The sequence below is a fragment of the Molossus molossus genome, unplaced genomic scaffold (genome assembly GCF_014108415.1).
Source record: "Molossus molossus isolate mMolMol1 unplaced genomic scaffold, mMolMol1.p scaffold_m16_p_11, whole genome shotgun sequence".
Lineage (NCBI taxonomy): Eukaryota > Metazoa > Chordata > Mammalia > Chiroptera > Molossidae > Molossus > Molossus molossus.
Window position 1 is genome coordinate 61,873,160 of NW_023425346.1, and position 16,236 is coordinate 61,889,395.

At 39.0% G+C, this 16,236-nt stretch overlaps 1 protein-coding gene across 3 annotated transcripts in view; it reads right to left on the bottom strand.

Annotated features, from left to right (window-relative positions):
- CUNH2orf88 (chromosome unknown C2orf88 homolog) overlaps window positions 1-16,236 on the bottom strand; it is a 101,478-nt gene that overhangs the window by 2,355 nt on the left and 82,887 nt on the right. The window lies entirely within an intron of this gene.

The window sequence follows — 16,236 nt, forward strand, 5'->3', positions numbered from 1 at the left end:
CACTCTGCAGGGGTCTTATACAAGTTGAGGACAAGTCTGAGGGGTCAGATATAAGCAGCACAATGTATACAATCTTGAAGTAGATTGTGGAGATCAAAGGTGGGAGCTAAGTGGGCAACAGAGCCATGAGAATGATGCAAACTCATTTCTGGCCCAGGCCTCTGAGGGCAAAGTGGTGGGAGCTACTGTCCACTCTGATGGCACAGAACTACAATCAGAGGCTCCCGGACTACACGAACTAAAAACGCAGACCAGGCAGCAGGGCCTGGGCGAGCTCCCGCACATCTCTCTCCAGGCGGTCCTCATTCTGTGGGCAGCAGATTGGATCAGGTGGTGGACAGTCTTTCTGGTGGAACCAAGCAGAATCTTTTGAAATACTTCACTTCTTTCTCTGTCTCATCCATATCTAGTGTTTGTAGTCAATATCTTTTGTTTTCATTTTCTTTTTTTAATTTTTTTAATGTTATTTATTTTTGTTACAGATGTTTCTCCTTTTTCCCCCCACTGATTCCCCCCTCCCCCTGCCCCTCCCTCCCAGCCCTGTCCCCAGCTTTGTTGTCCATGGCCATTGTTCATGCATACATGCATATAAGTTCTGTGGTTTACCTCTCCCCCACCACCCCCTGTTCTGGGGATTGTTAGTCTCTACCCCACTTCTACGTCTCTGGGACTACCCCATTCCTCAGACTGTTATGTTCATTATATTCCACAAATAAGTGAGAACATATGATACTTGTCTTTCTCTGTTTGGCTTGTTTTGCTTAGGATAATACTTTTGAGGTACCTCCATGTAGTCTCAAAAGATAAGGGATCTATCTTTCTTACGGATGCATAGTATTCCATTGTGTATATGTACCACAGCTTTTTTATCCATCTACTGATGGATGGATCTTAGCTATTGTAAATAGTGCTGCTACAAACATGGGGGTACATATATTTTTTCTGATTGGTGTTTCAGGCTTCTTAGGGTATATTCCTAGAGGTGGGATCACTGGGTCAAATGGAAGTTCAATTTTTAATTTTTTGAGGTAACACCATATTGTTTCCCATAGTGGCTGCACCAGTCTGCATTCCCACCAGCAGTGTACTAGAGTCCCCTTTTCTCCACACCCTCGCCAACCCTTGTTGTTTGATGATTTGTTGATGGCGGCCATTCTGACAGGTGTGAGGTGATTCCTCATTGTTGTTTTAATATGCATCTCTCTGATGATTAGTGATGTTGAGCATTTCTTCATAAGTCTCTTAGCCATGTGTATGTTCTGTTTGGAGAGGTGTCTATTTAGTTCCTCTGCCCATTTTTTAATTGGGTTCTTTGTCTTCCTTTGGTTGAGTCATATGAGCACTCTAAATATATTGGAAATTACCCCTTATCTGATATATCATTGGCAATTATGCTCTCCCATACAGTGGGTAGCCTTTCCGTTTTGATGATTGTATCTTTCGCTGTCCAGAAGCTTTTGAGTGTGATGTAGTCCCATGTGTTCATTTTCTCCTTTGTTTCTGTTGCCTTAGGTGATGTATTAGTGAAAATTCTGCTGTGTATGATGTCTGAAATTGTGTTGCCTACAGTTTCTTCTAGGATTTTTATGGATTCATGAGTCACATTTAAGTCTTTTATCTATTTTGAGTTTATTCTTGTGTAGGGCATAAGTTGATGGTCCAGTTTCATTTTTTTTGCATATAGCTGTCCAATTTTCCCAACACCATTTATTAAAGAGGCTCTCCTTACTCCACTGTACGCTCTTGCCACCTTTGTCAAATATTAATTGAGCATAATGTCTTGGGTCCATTTCTGGGTTCTCTGTTCTGTTCCACTGGTCTATATGCCTGTTCTTGTGCCAGTACCAGGCTGTTTTGATTACAGTGGCTTTATAGTATAACCTGAAATCTGGTAACGTGATCCCTCCAACTTTGTTCTTCTTTTTCAAGATTGCTGTGGCTATTCAAGGTCTTTTTTGGTTCCATATAAACTTTTGAAGTATTTGTTCTAATTCTGTGAAGTATGTTGTTGGTATTTTGATGGGGATTGCATTGAATCTATAGATTGCTTTGGGTAGTATGGACATTTTAATGATGTTAATTCTTCCAGTCCATGAACAAGGTATGTGCTTTCACTTTTTTATATCTTCCTCTATTTCTTTTTTCAATGACCTGTAGTTTTCTGTGAATAGGTCCTTTATTTCTTTGGTTAAGTTTATTCCTAGGTATCTTAATTATTTTTTGCTGCAATGGCAAATGGGATTGTTTTTTCAGTTTCTCTTTCTGTGAGTTCATCATTGATGTATAAGAATGCCATCGATTTCTTGACGTTAATTTTGTATCCTGCTACTTTTCCAAATTCATTTATTAAATCTAGTACATTTTTTATGGAGTCTTTGGGGTTTTCTATGTATAGTATCATGTCATCTGCGAATAATGAGAGTTTCACTTCCTCCTTTCCAATTTGGATCCCTTTTATTTTTTCTTCCTGTCTGATTGTTGTGGCTAAGACTTCCAGTACTATGTTAAATAGGAGTGGCGAAAGTGGGCATCCTTGCCTTGTTCCTGTTAAGGGAAATGCTTTTAGTTTTTCCCCATTGAGTGTGATGTTGGCTGTAGGTCTTTCATATATGGCCTTTATTATGTCTAGATATGATCCCTCTATTCCCACATTGCTGAGCATTTTTATCAGAAATGGATGCTGGATTTTGTTGAAGGCTTTTTCGGCATCTATTGATATGATCATGTGGTTTTTATTCTTTATTTTATTTACGTGGTATATCACGTTTATTGATTTGCGAATATTGTACCAGCCTTGCATCCCTGGGATGAATCCCACTTGGTCATGGTGAATAATTTTTTTGGTGTATTGCTGGATACGATTTGCTAGTATTTTGTTCTGGATTTTGGCGTCTATGTTCATCAGGGATATTGGCCTGTAGTTTTCTTTTTTATTGTAGTGTCTTTTTCTGGTTTTGGAATTAGAATTATGCTGGCTTCATAAAACGAGTTTGGAAGTCTTCCTTCTTGAATTTTTTGAAATAATTTGAGGAGAATGGGTGTTAGTTCTTCTTTGAATGTTCGGTAAAACTCCCCTGTGAAGCCATCTGGGCCTGGGCTTTAGTTTGTTGGGAGAGTCTTGATTACATCTTCAATTTCTTCTGTTGTTATCAGTTTGTTCAAGTTTTCTATCTCTTCCTGTTCCAGTTTTGGGAGGCTATGTTTTTCTAGAAATTTGTCCATTTCGCTTAGATGGTTGAATTTGTTGCCATATAATTGTTCATAATAGTTGTTAACGATCTTTTGTATTTCTGTGGTGTCAGTTGTTACTTCTCCTCTTTCATTTCTGATTTTGTGTATTTGGGTTCTCTCTCTTTGTTTCTTGGCGAGTCTAGCTAAGAGTCCATCAATCTTGTTTATCTTTTCGAAAAAGCAGCTCTTTGTTTCATTGATCCTTTGAATTGTTTTTTTGGACTCTCTGTCGTTTATTTCTGCTCTGATCTTTACTATTTTCTTCCTTCTACTTGCTCTGGGGTTTTCTTTTTGTTTGCGCTCTAGTTCTTTAAGTTGTCAGGTTAGTCTATTAGAGATTTTTCTTGGTTTTTGAGGTAGGCCTGTAGTGCTATGAACTTCCCTCTCAGGACTGCTTTCACTGCATCCCATAGATTTGTGTTGTTGTGTGTTCATTTTTATTGGTTTCCAGGAAGCTTTTAATTTCTTCCTTGATCTCCTTGGTAACCCATTCATTGCTTAATAACATGCTATTTAGTTTCCATGTGTTCAAATGTCTTTGCATGTTTTTGTTGCAGTTGATTTCTAGTTCATTGCCATTGTGATCTGAGAAGATGCTTGATATGATTTCAGTCTTCTTGAATTTGTAGAGACTTAGTTTGTGTTCTAACATGTGGTCTGTTTTTGAGAATGTCCCATGTGTACTTGAGAAGAATGTGAATTCTGTAGTTTTTGGGTGTAATTCTCTGTAGATATCTATTAAATCCATTTGGTCTAGTGCTTCATTTAGAGTCTCTGTTTCCTTGCTAATTTTTTGTCTAGAGGATCTATCCAGTGATGTCAGCGGGGTGTTGAAGTCCCCTACTGTGATTGTATTGCTGTTGATTTCTCCTTTGAAGTCCTCCAGAAGATTTTTAATATATTTTGGTGCTCCTATATTGGGTGCATATATGTTTATCAAGGTTATATCTTACTGTTGGATAGATCTTTTCAATATTATGTAGTGACCTTCTTTGTCTCTAGTTATGGCCTTCATTTTGAAATCTATTTTATCAGATATGAGTATTGCTACCCCAGCTTTTTTTTCCTTTCCATTTGCTTGGAAGATTTTTTTTCCATCCCTTCACTTTCAACCTATGTGAGTCTTTTGTTGTGAGGTGGGTCTCTTGTAGACAACATATAGATGAGTCATGCTTTCTTATCCAATCAGCTACTCTGTGTATTTTTCTGGGAGCATTCAATCCATTTACATTCAAGGTCATTATTGATATGTACTTATTTATTGCCATTTTTGTTTAGTTTGGTTATATTTTTCTTCCTATTTCTCCTGCTAATTACAGCAGTCCTTTTAACATTTCTTGCAGTGCTGGTTTGGTGCTAATGTATTCCCTTAGCCTTTTTTGTCTGTGAAGCTCTTTATTTGACCTTCTATTTTGAATGCTAGCCTTGCTGGGTATAGTAGTCTTGGATTCAGATCCTTGTTTTTCATGACCTCGATTACCTCATAACATTCCCTTCTGGCCTGTAGTGTTTTTGTTGAGATGTCAGCTGAAAGCCTTTTGGGGTTTCCTTTGTAGGTAACCTGTTGCTTCTCTCTTGCTGCTTTTAGGATTCCCTCTTGGTCTTTAATTTTTGGCACTTTGATTACTATGTGTCTTGGTGTGAGCCTGTTTGGGTTCTTCTTACTTGGGGCTCTGTGTGCTTCTTGAACTTGAATGCCTTCTTCCTTCACCAAATTAGGGAAGTTTTCTGTCACTATTTCTTTGAATACATTCTCTAAGTCTTGCTCATTTTCTTCTTCTTTGGGGACTCCTATGATGCGAGTGTTATTACATTTCCAGTTATCCCACAGTTCTCTTAAGCTGTCTTCCTGTTTTTTTAAATTATTTTTTCCTTTTGGTTTTCTGATTGGTTGATTTTTTCTACCCTATCTTCTAAATCACTGATCCGGTCCTCAGCTTCCTCTCCTCTGTTATTTAGACTTTCCAATGTATTTTTTATTTCTGATATGTTATTCTTCATTTCTTCTTGGTGGTTTTTAATTTCCAACTGGTTGATTTTCAACATTTCTATGTCTCAACTCATGGTACTCATGTCCTTACACATGCTGTTGAGCTTCCTCAAGATCATGGCTCTGAATTCTAGTTCTGTTAACTTGCTTAACTGCACCTCATTTATCTCATATTCGGTAGAGGTCTCTTGTTCTTTCATTTGGCTTTTGTTTCTGTGTTTCACCATTTTGGCTATCACAGTGGGCTTTGGAGCCTGCCAAATTTTCCCTGTCGGTGTTGGTGCTCTGCTGTTCGTGGCTCCCTCTCCTGGGTTTGGATGAGGCAGGAAGGACCCAAGTTAAACACTACTGTCAAGTCTTACTTTCCTGGTTAGAGTTCCTAGCCCAGGGAATGGTAGTTATCCTCTAGCTTTTTGCCTGGAGGCTATTAGTAGTAGTCACCTGAAGAACCTTGGTTTCTGAGTTGAATGAAAAACTCCCTCAGGTGCTCAGTGTAAGAGGATTTCCCGAGGGTGGGTCAGATGCTGTCTGTTAATGGGCCTCAGTTAGCACTTTAATGGCCACCAGGTAGGGTTGAATCTCCAAGGGAGGTGCCGCTGCCGCTGCCTTGGGCCCTGGGAAGGAGTAAGATGACCACTCTCCTATGTGGCCGAAACTCAGCAAAAGCTCTGAGCGCCCTCCAAATCCCGAGTGACCCCACACAGTTCCAGTCCAATCTGCCCTCCCTCTGCTGGAGCCCAAGGTGAGTAGCTGCTGCTATTTTAGCCTCTGTCCCAGCTCTGCGCTGTGGAGCCGCTTGGGAGTGTAACCTGTGGGCGCCTCTCCCAGCTAAGGCCGTCGCTCCTGGCCAGTGCTGCCGCAGCTGCCAGCCGAGGGCGCACCTCCCAGCCCAGGCTGCTGTGGACAGTGGGCTCCCGGGCCCCCTCTCGCGTCTTCACAAGCCTACCAGGATTGAGTCAGTGTCCTTGGTTATGTGGTCCTCCAAGCTGCTTTTCGGTTGCCTTTTCCTGACGATTTGTCTCTTCATTTTCATTGTAATTCTAGTTTGGTCCTTGGATATGGTCTGTGTAGCTTCCATTCACTCCACCGCCATTTTCCTCCGCCCTAGGTCAATATCTTTAGGGAGAAAGACATCACCAGGTGAGCTGCTGGCTGTCTCCCTTCTGTTTTTCTTGCTCTGGCCCCTGGGCTGAGGGGAGTCGGCCAGCACCAGATTGCTGCTGTGTGTGAGCTCCTGGGGCCAGCTGTCCCCCCCTTGATTTGGTTCAGCTGGTGGCGGTATCTGTTGGCTTTTCGTCCCCCTCTCTCCTCTACCAGGGAAGTGAGGTCAAGCACTTAAGACTCAGTCTGGGGCCAGGATTCTGGGCTGGCTCTGGGGCGCTCCACTGGCCTCCTGTCTGCCTCACTGTCAGCCTGTTTGGGCCTCTGTTGCCAGTCCCCTCTTGAGGTGATACATTATGTCCAGAAGGAAACACAGAGACTCCTGCTGCTTCCCTCAGTGACCTCAGGCAGGAGGAGCTTGGAGTCCTCCTGGTGTCCACCGCCTTCTCTGGCCCGAGCCCTGTGGTCAGCCTGTCTGGATTGGGGGGGCGGTGAGGTTTCTGGTTCTTCAGTTTGCTCTAGGGAGCCATTGTGCACGTGCGTATAGTGAGGCCCTGACTCTTGTCGCCTGGAAAGGCCCAGCAAGCATGTGCAACTCGAGACGGTCTTTATTTGGCCTTTCCTCCTTTTTCACAGCTTGGAGCTCCTGCCACCACTGGAACTCCTCGGATCTATGGCTACTTTCACCATACAGTGGCAGAGTTGAGTAGTTGGGACAGACTATGAGGCTTGAAGAGCCTAAAATATTTACTATCTGGCCTTTTATGTTTTACACCCTCTGGCCTATACTGTTAAAGGAAACAAGCATATCAAAATTTGCTCCTGCCTCAAACAAACCTCATGAACCTACATACCTTGGTCTGCTATTAGAGTCAGACTTTGTCCCCTGGTCTTATGCTTAGGAGTAAGACAGAATGATGGCTGGCCTTTATACTAGTGCCAGCAACTCTAAAGAAACACAAGTTAGATGTGGCAAAGTACTGTTTTCCTTCTGAATTAGATATTCCCTGTGAAAAGCTCAGATTGATTCAAAATAAGGTTAAAGGTTTCTCACCCTAAGTATCTCATTCTTACTCTTGTTTGATATGTTGACAAAACGAAGTGCTAAAATAAACCATAAATTCCAGCTAGGAAGGGTAAGGTGGGGTAGTCACACCCCAGGCCTACAACTTCTTTATTGAAAGGTTTTTAAGCAAGCCCTGTTCATTGTTTGTGCCTCTAGGTTAAGACACCTTTGAAATGCCAGAAGTAATACCCCCTGGAAGGTGTAAGCACCCTTAAGAAAGCTCAAAATCTTGTGATCCAGCCCTTGCCTTGCTTTCTCCCTCTTAACATTCCTTCCTTAATTTCAGATGTATAAAAGAAACTGCAAACTATTCCCTGGAGCATTTTAGATCTTAGTTTCTGGCATTTTTCATCAGCTTTGGCTCAAATAAACTCATAAAATTCTCTACAGGTTTGGACATTTCTCTTGAAGTAAGTAGGCCGCGGTGCTTGTCCTGATGAGCCTTCTAAGCTTCAGTGATACATTTGGTTGCTATCACTGAATGAATTTCTCTTAAAATAGGACTTCAAGTAACTACAGCAATACAAAGCAGCTTTACTGGAGGGAGGTTTAGCCATAATAAAGCACAGGCAAAGTCTATGTATGAGGTTATGTCCATGATTATATCTTAGTTTTTGGGTCAAAGACATAGGTCTAAATATTCATAAAATAAAACTCAGTTGATTTAAGGTAAAAATTAGCATGCATTTAATTCATTTTTTTAATAGCTTGTAATTAAAGTCCAGAAAAGGTGACCTTTGCTCAGGTCTTACTGCTATACTTTTTTAGGATTCTTTAAATTCTACCTAATTTCTCCCATAATGTTCCCCACTTCTACCCCTAATAGGGATGATATGAGTAGAAAAGAAATCCAGCCTCCTGCTTTTAATGACTGTTCATTTTATATGCCCTGTTACATACTCCAGAGGTTATTGGAAACATGGAACAAGGGAGTGTGGTGTTTGTCTGGTTTACTAGACTGAACTTCCTGAAGACGAGAACTGTCGTGATTGTACATCGCCAACATGTAATGTCTTCTTTTGTACTTTGAGGGATGATTAAATTCAGTGAGTGACAGATATATAAAAGGCCATGAACAGAATCTTTTCTGAGATCTTAGGTTTTGCAAAAGTGGTTTTATCATACCATAACAAAATAACTAGTACCGGATTGGCCTTCTCTCCAAAAACTTTTGAGCCAGCAAACTATATGTGGACAGTGTCACCATAAGAAATGACCAAGCCTATAGAGAATTTTTATAGTTGGGCCAAACTGAAGACTTATGCTGGGGAGCAAGATCTAAAAGGCTCCAGAGAATAACAGTTTTGCAGTTTCTTTTATGCATTTGAAATTAATGAGGAAACATAAAGATTGTAAGAGGGTGGGAGAAAGCAAGATGGATTGGATGACCTCTTGCACGCTTTAGAAGGAAGGATGTAAAAGGGGACATTTCAAGAGTGTATTAGACACAATGGACAGGGCTTGCTTAAGGCAAAAAGATAAGCCTTTTAGTGAAGCTATAAGCCTGGGATGTGACTACTCACCATGAGCTGTTCAGTTAGGAATTTATGATCAGATCACCCTATGAGAGGTTACTTTCTATAGAAACCCTCTTTTTTCCATCCATATCAGGTATTTTCCGGCATTGCACAATAGACAGCACAGGAGTGATCCCCAAGAGAAGGTAGACACACAGTGTTAAAGGCCACAATTGATTATCCTGAGTTTCTGCAGCACTATCATGAGGAGGTTGAGCCCTAGCAGTATTGAGCAGAAGGAATTTAGAAAACGATTCAAGAGAAAAGGGAGCTGGGAAGGGAGGCAGAAATGCATAAGGTCTTATCAAGAGTACTTATTTGAAGGCTGGGATGTGCATGTACAGGAAAATGACCCATCCGAAAGACCTAGCAAAAGATTACCTGCTCTGGGACTTAAAATTAAATAGTGACATCAGAAGTTAGACAGTGCCGGAGAAGCCTTGGAGTTTCAAACCAGCCCAAGTGGAGAGGCCTCACTGAACACTTCAGGTATTTAACTACTATAGAAATGTGACACCTTAGGAGTCATAAGTGTATTGGCAGGGGTTGGCAAACTTTTCTTAAAGGGCTACATAATACATGATTTAGGTTTGTGAGCTGTAAGGTCTATGTTGCAACTACTCAGCTCTGCTGTTTTGCAGAAACAGTCACTCACAACATGTAAACAGTGAGCAATGGCTATGTCCTAATAAAACTTCATTTACAAAAACAGGTAGCCAGGCCATGTTGGTCTAAGAATCTCATTCTAACAAAGAATACAACTCAATGCCATTTAAAGGAAGATGACATGATCCAGACTCCAACAAGGTATTATCCACAAAGTTCATCATACAATTAAATAACTAGCCAAGTGAAAAAAACAGGAAAATGTGCCCCATGATCAAGAAAATAAGTCATTAGAAACAGACCACAAAATGATACACCATATGGTGATTAAAGGATGTTAAAGCAGCTACTTAAACATATTCAAGGATGTAAAGGAAAAATGCTCATAAGGCATGACCAAATAAAGAATCTCATTAGAGAAATGGAAATTGTGAAAACAAAAACCAAAAGAGGGTAAATTCATTGTATGGGCTATTAGATATTGCAGAAGAAAGGATTAGTGAACTTGAACATAAATCCATAGGTACATGTAATTTGAAAAATGGGGGGAAAGGTTTTTAAAAACTGAACAGAGAATCCATTAGAAAGATAAATATGGCATAAAAACAATGAAGAATTTAACACATTTAACCTAGAAGAAGGCAGGAAAGGAGGTATATAGGAAGAAGAAAAAGAAAATGAAACAATCAGAAAACAGTAAAATGGCTGACTTAAATCCATACATAGCAAACATTATTGAAAAGAAATGAACTAAAAAATTCAATTAAAAGGCATTAAAAAAAATAAGATCCAACCCACACAAATATAGCCAACTGATCCTTGACAGAGGAGCAAAGGTAATGTAATGGAGTGAAATAGTCTTTTCAAAGTGTACTAGAGCAAATGGACATCCGCATATAAAAAAATGGAATCCAGACCTTACAACCTTAACACAAATTAACTCAAAATGGATCACAGACCTAAATATAAAAACACGAAACAGTAAGACTCTTAGAAGACAGCATCTGGGAGGTAAATCTAGATGACTTTAGGTCTGGCAATGACCTTTTAGATACACCACCAAAGGCATGATTCATGAAAGAGATAATTGGATTTCATCAAAATTTTTAATTTCTGTTCTGTGTAAGATACCAACCAAAAAAAAATGAGAAGACAAGCCATTACTGGGAGAAGACACTTACAAAAACATATCTGATAAAGGATTGTTATCCAAAATATACAAGGAACTCTTAAAACTCAACAATAAGGAAACATTAAAAATATTGGGCAACGGATCTGAAGAGACACCTCACCAAAGAAGACATGCAGATGGCAAATAAGCATATGAAAATATGATTGACATTATCATTAGAGAACTGCATGTTAAAACAACAGTGAAACACCACTACATACTATTAGAATGGTGAGACTCCATTAAAACACTGACACCATCAAATACTAATGAGGATGTAGAACAACAGAACTCCCACTCACTACTATTGAGAATACAAAATGGTACCACCACTTTGGAAGACAAGTTTGCAAATTTCTTACATAACTAAACATACCCTTAACCATACGGTCTAGCAATTAATCTCCTTAATATTTACCCAGGTGACTTGAAAAATTATAGCCACACAAAAATCTACACGTGGATGCTTTTAGCAGTTTTATTCATAATTGCTAAACTTGGAAGTAGCTAAAGTGTCCTTCAGTAGGTGAATGGGTAAGCAGTGTTTCCAGGCAATAGAATATTATTTAGTGCTAAAAAGAAATGAGTTACCAAGCCATGGGAGAAAAAAAAGGAGGGACCCTAAGTGTGTATTAGTAAGTTTTTAAAGCCAGTCTTTCCAACTATATGACATTCTGGAAAATGTAAGCTCTGGACAATAAAAAGCCCAGTGGTTGTCAGAGATTAGAGAGGACGGAGGGTTGAATAGGTGGAGCCCAGAGGTTTTTTAGGGCAGTGAATTAACACTGTAGGATACTATAATGGTGGATACACGTCATTACATATTTGTCGAAACCCACAGAATGTACACCACCAAGAGTGAATCCTAATGGAAACTATGGACTTTCAGTGGTCATGACATGTCAATGTAGGTTCATTGATGGTAACAATGTAGCTCTGCAGTGGTATGTCGAAGGTGGGAGAGTCTGTAAGGGTAGGGAGACGGGATAACTGCACTTCCTGCTCAGTTTCACTGCAAACCTAAAACTACTGTAAAAAATAAAGTCTAGTTTAAAAAAAAATCCAACCAGATGTACAAATATACAGTTTGCAACCAAGAGGGTTGGAACGGATACACCATGCAAACAGGAAGCACAGAAAGGTTGTTGTGGTTATATGAATATGAGACAAGACAGACTTCAAGGCTAGGGGTATTACCAGAAATAAAGAGGGGTATTTTATTTCTCAATGAGGAAGACATGAAAATCATAAACGTCTATGTAACTAATGACAGAGATTCTAAATACATGAAGGAAAACTGACATCTAAAGGGAGAAATGTAAACATTACTCTATCAGGAATGATAGAATATCCAAAGGAAAAAAAAAAGGAATTTAAGTTTTGAACATTGTGATTCAATTCGAGATAAATGACATGATAGAAGACTATACCCAACAACTATAGCATACATATACTTCTCAAGTGCATATAAAACATTCACCAAGATAGACTACATGATGGTCTTAACAGATTTCAAATGCTTGAAATCTTTTTTTAAATTTTTTATTAATTTCTTTTTGTTACAGATGTTCCCGCCCCCCCCCCCAGACACCTTCTTCCCCGTCCTGCCCCTCCCCCAGCATTGTTATCTATGTCCGCTGGTTATGCTATACATGTATATAAGTTCTTTGGTTTATCTCATCCCTCCCCCCTACCTCCCTCCTCTGAGGTCTGTCAGTCTGAAACATACTCCTTTCTATGTCTCTGGGTCTGTTTTGTTCATCAGTTTATTTTGCTCATTATATTACACAAATAAGTTAGATCATGTGTTATTTGTTTTTCTCTGATTGGCTTATTTCGCTTAGCATAATATCCTCCTGGTCCCTCCATGTTGTCTCAAAGGATAAGAGATCTTTCTTTCCTACAGCTGCATAGTCTTCCATTGTGTACAAGTACCACAACTTTTATCCACTCATCTACTGATGGATACCTGGGCTGTTTCCAGATCTTAGCTATTACCTGGGCTGTTTCCAGATCTTAGCTATTGTAAATAGTGCTGCTATGAACATGAACATAAGGGTACCTATATTCTTTCTGATTGGTGTTTCAGGCTTCTTAGGGTATATTCCTAGAAGTGGGATCATTGGGTGAAATGGCAATTCAATTTTTAATTTTTTGAGGAAACACCATATTGTTTTCCATAGTGGCTGTACCAGTCTGCATTCCCACCAGCAGTGTACTAGAGTCCCCTTTTCTCCACACCCTCACCAGCACTTGTTGTTTGATGATTTGTTGATGGCAGTCAAAGGATTGAAATTTTAAAATATATTTTCTAACTACCACAGAATTGAATTAGAAATAAATGATAATAAAATATCCAGAAAATGCTCCAATACTGGGAAGCTATCACATTTTTAACCCATGGAGCAAAGAAGAAATCACAAGAAAATTAAAATATATTCAACTAAATAATATAAACCATAACATATCAAAAATTTTGAAATGCACTGTGAAACCTTAGAGGGATTTTTATAGATTTAAGTGCTTGTAACAGAAAAGAAGAAAGGTTCAAATCAGTGATCTAAGCTTTCATCTTAAGAAGCTAGGAAAAGATTCCCTGGCCAGTTTGGCTGAGCAGTTAGGGCATCAGCCCACAGACTGATGGGTCATGGGTTCGATACCCAACCCTAGTTAGGGTAATGCAGGAGGCAACCAATCGATGTGTTTCTCTCACATCAATATGTCCCTTTCTTTCTCTCTCTCCCCCCCCTCCTCCCTTTCATTCTATCTAAATAAATAAATAAATGAAAAATGAAAAAACATTCTCAGGAAAGGATTAACAAACAAACAAAAAACCTAGGAAAGGAAAAAGTAAATTAGACCTAAAGTAAAAGGAAGGAAATACTATAGATAAGAGCAGAACTCAATGAAGCAAAGAAAAGAAATAATAGAAAATCAATGGAACAAAAAGGTGAAAGACAACACTTTTTCCCTGTGATAGGAACAACACTACTGTGTTCATTCTTACTCTTCCTATTTAATATTGTACTGGAAGGAGGGAAGAAATGCAAAGCATAAGGGTTGTCAAAGAAAAAGAAAACCGTTTATTTTCAGGTGACATGATTGTATATGTAGACAATTCTAAGGGTTATATTTTCAGCAAGGTCTCAAGATGAAAAATTGATATACAAAAATCAGTTATATCTCTGTATACTTAGGCAGTGAGAATTGGAGGGTGAAATTAATGCTATTTGCAATAACAAAAAGTAGGAACATTAAAGGATAAATTTGACAAAATATATGAACAAAAATTACATTGTGTATTGTATGTATAGTACATGCAAAATACAGTTTGTTACTGAGAAAAAGGAAAGACCCTACTTAGATAGCAGTGTTCATGACCTGGAAGACGATATTGTTAAGATGTTAGTTCTATCCAAATTGATATTTAAATTCAGCACAATTCCAGGAGGTTTTTTGTAGACACTGACAAACTGATTCTAAAATTCCAATAAAAATCCCAGAAGGATTTGTTATAGATATACTGATTCTAAATTCTATATGGAAATTTATAAAGAACCTATACAACTCAACACCAAAAACCCCAACAATCCAATTAAAAAATGGGCAAAGGACCTGAATAGACACTTCTCCAAAGAGGACATACAGATGGCAAACAGGCATATGAAAAGATGCTCAATGTCACTAATCATTAGAGGAATACAAATTAAAACCACAATGAGATATTACCTCACACCTGTCAGAATGTCTATCATCAACAAATTCAACAAACATGTCTTGGTGAGGATGTGGAGAAAAGGGAACCCTTGTGCATTGTCTGGGGGAATGCAGACTAGTGCAGCCACTGTGGAAAACAGTATGGAGTTTTCTCAAAAAATAAAAAATGGAACTGCCTTATGACCCAGCAATTTCACTTCTGGTAATATATCAGAAGAAATGTGAAACACTGATTCGAAAGAATATATCTAACCCTATTTTTGTTGCATTGTTATTTACAATAGCCAAGACTTGGAAACAGCCCAAGTGCCCATCAGTAGATGAGTAGATAAAAAAGCTGTGGTACATTTACACAGTGGAATAGTACTCAACTGTAAAAAAGGAAACCTTACCCATTATGACCGCATGGATGGACCTGGAGAGAATTATGCCAAGTGAAATAAGCCAGTCAGAGAAAGACAAGTACCATATCATTTCACTTATAGATACAGAGAACAAACTAACAGGTGTAAGAAGGGAGGGGGCATGGGAGGCTGGATGAAAAAGGTGAAGAGATTAAGCAAGAAAACAACTCAGACACAGACAACAGCATGGTGGTTACCAGAGGGAAAGGGGAGTGGGGGCAGGTAGAAGAGGGTAAAGGGGGATAAATGGAACAGAAGGAGGCTTGACTTAAGAGTGGTGAACAGATGATGTATGATAGAATTGTACACTTGAAACTACATAATGTTGTTAACCAACATAACTGTAATTAAAAAATAAAAATAAATCACATGGGAAAGCAAAGAAACTAGAATAGCCAAAATAATTTTGAGAAAGAACAAAGTTGGAAGACGTGTATTACTCATTTTTAAGAATAATTATAAAGCTACAGCAATCAAGATAGTGCTATATGGGAGGAAGGCTAGACACATAAACCTATGGAACAGGATAGAGTCCAGAAATAGACCCACCAAAATATGGTAAACTAATTTTTGACAAATGTTCAAAAATAATTCAATGCAAAAAAGATTGAAATAATTGGATATACATTCCTCCCTCCACCCCCCCCCCCAATTTTTTTTACCTATTCCCTACTCCTTATACAAAAAATAACTCAAAGGGGGTCATAGATATAAATATAAAATATAAAACTATAAGACTCACAAGATGACAGGAAACAGTCATCACAGATTAGGTGAAGAGTTCTTAGATATGACACCAAAAGCAAGAACCATAAAGAAACAATCAATTGGACCAGATCAAAATTGAAAACTTTTGCTCTAAGAACACAGTAAAGGAAAAACAAACAAACAAACAAAAAACAGCCCTGGGTCAGGAGAACGTATTTGCAGACAATTTATTTAAAAAATTGACTTCACTCTTGAATATATTAACGACTATCAGAACTCAACAGTGCCCTGGACAGTTTGGTTCAGCGGTTAGAGCGTCGGTCCGCGGACCAGAAAGTCCCGGGTTCGGTTCCTGCTAAGGGCACATACCTCAGTTGCAGTTCATCCCCAGACCCGGTTGTGGTCGTGTGGGTGGCAACCAGTCGATGTGTCTTTTTCACATCGATGTCTCTCTCTCTCTCCCGCTCTCTCTCCCTCCCGCTCTATCTGAAGATAAATGCAAAAATGTTCTGTGAGGATTAAAAAAAACTCAACAGTAAGAAAGCAACCCAGTTTTTTAAATAAATAAAACATCTGTACAGACTTTTCACCCAAGGCCACCTACAGTGGGCACGTAAGTATATGGAAAGATGCTCAACATCACTAGCAATTCGAGAAATGTAAATTAAAGATACAGGGTAAGATACCTCTCTACACCTATTAGAATGAGCAAAATAAAAACAATA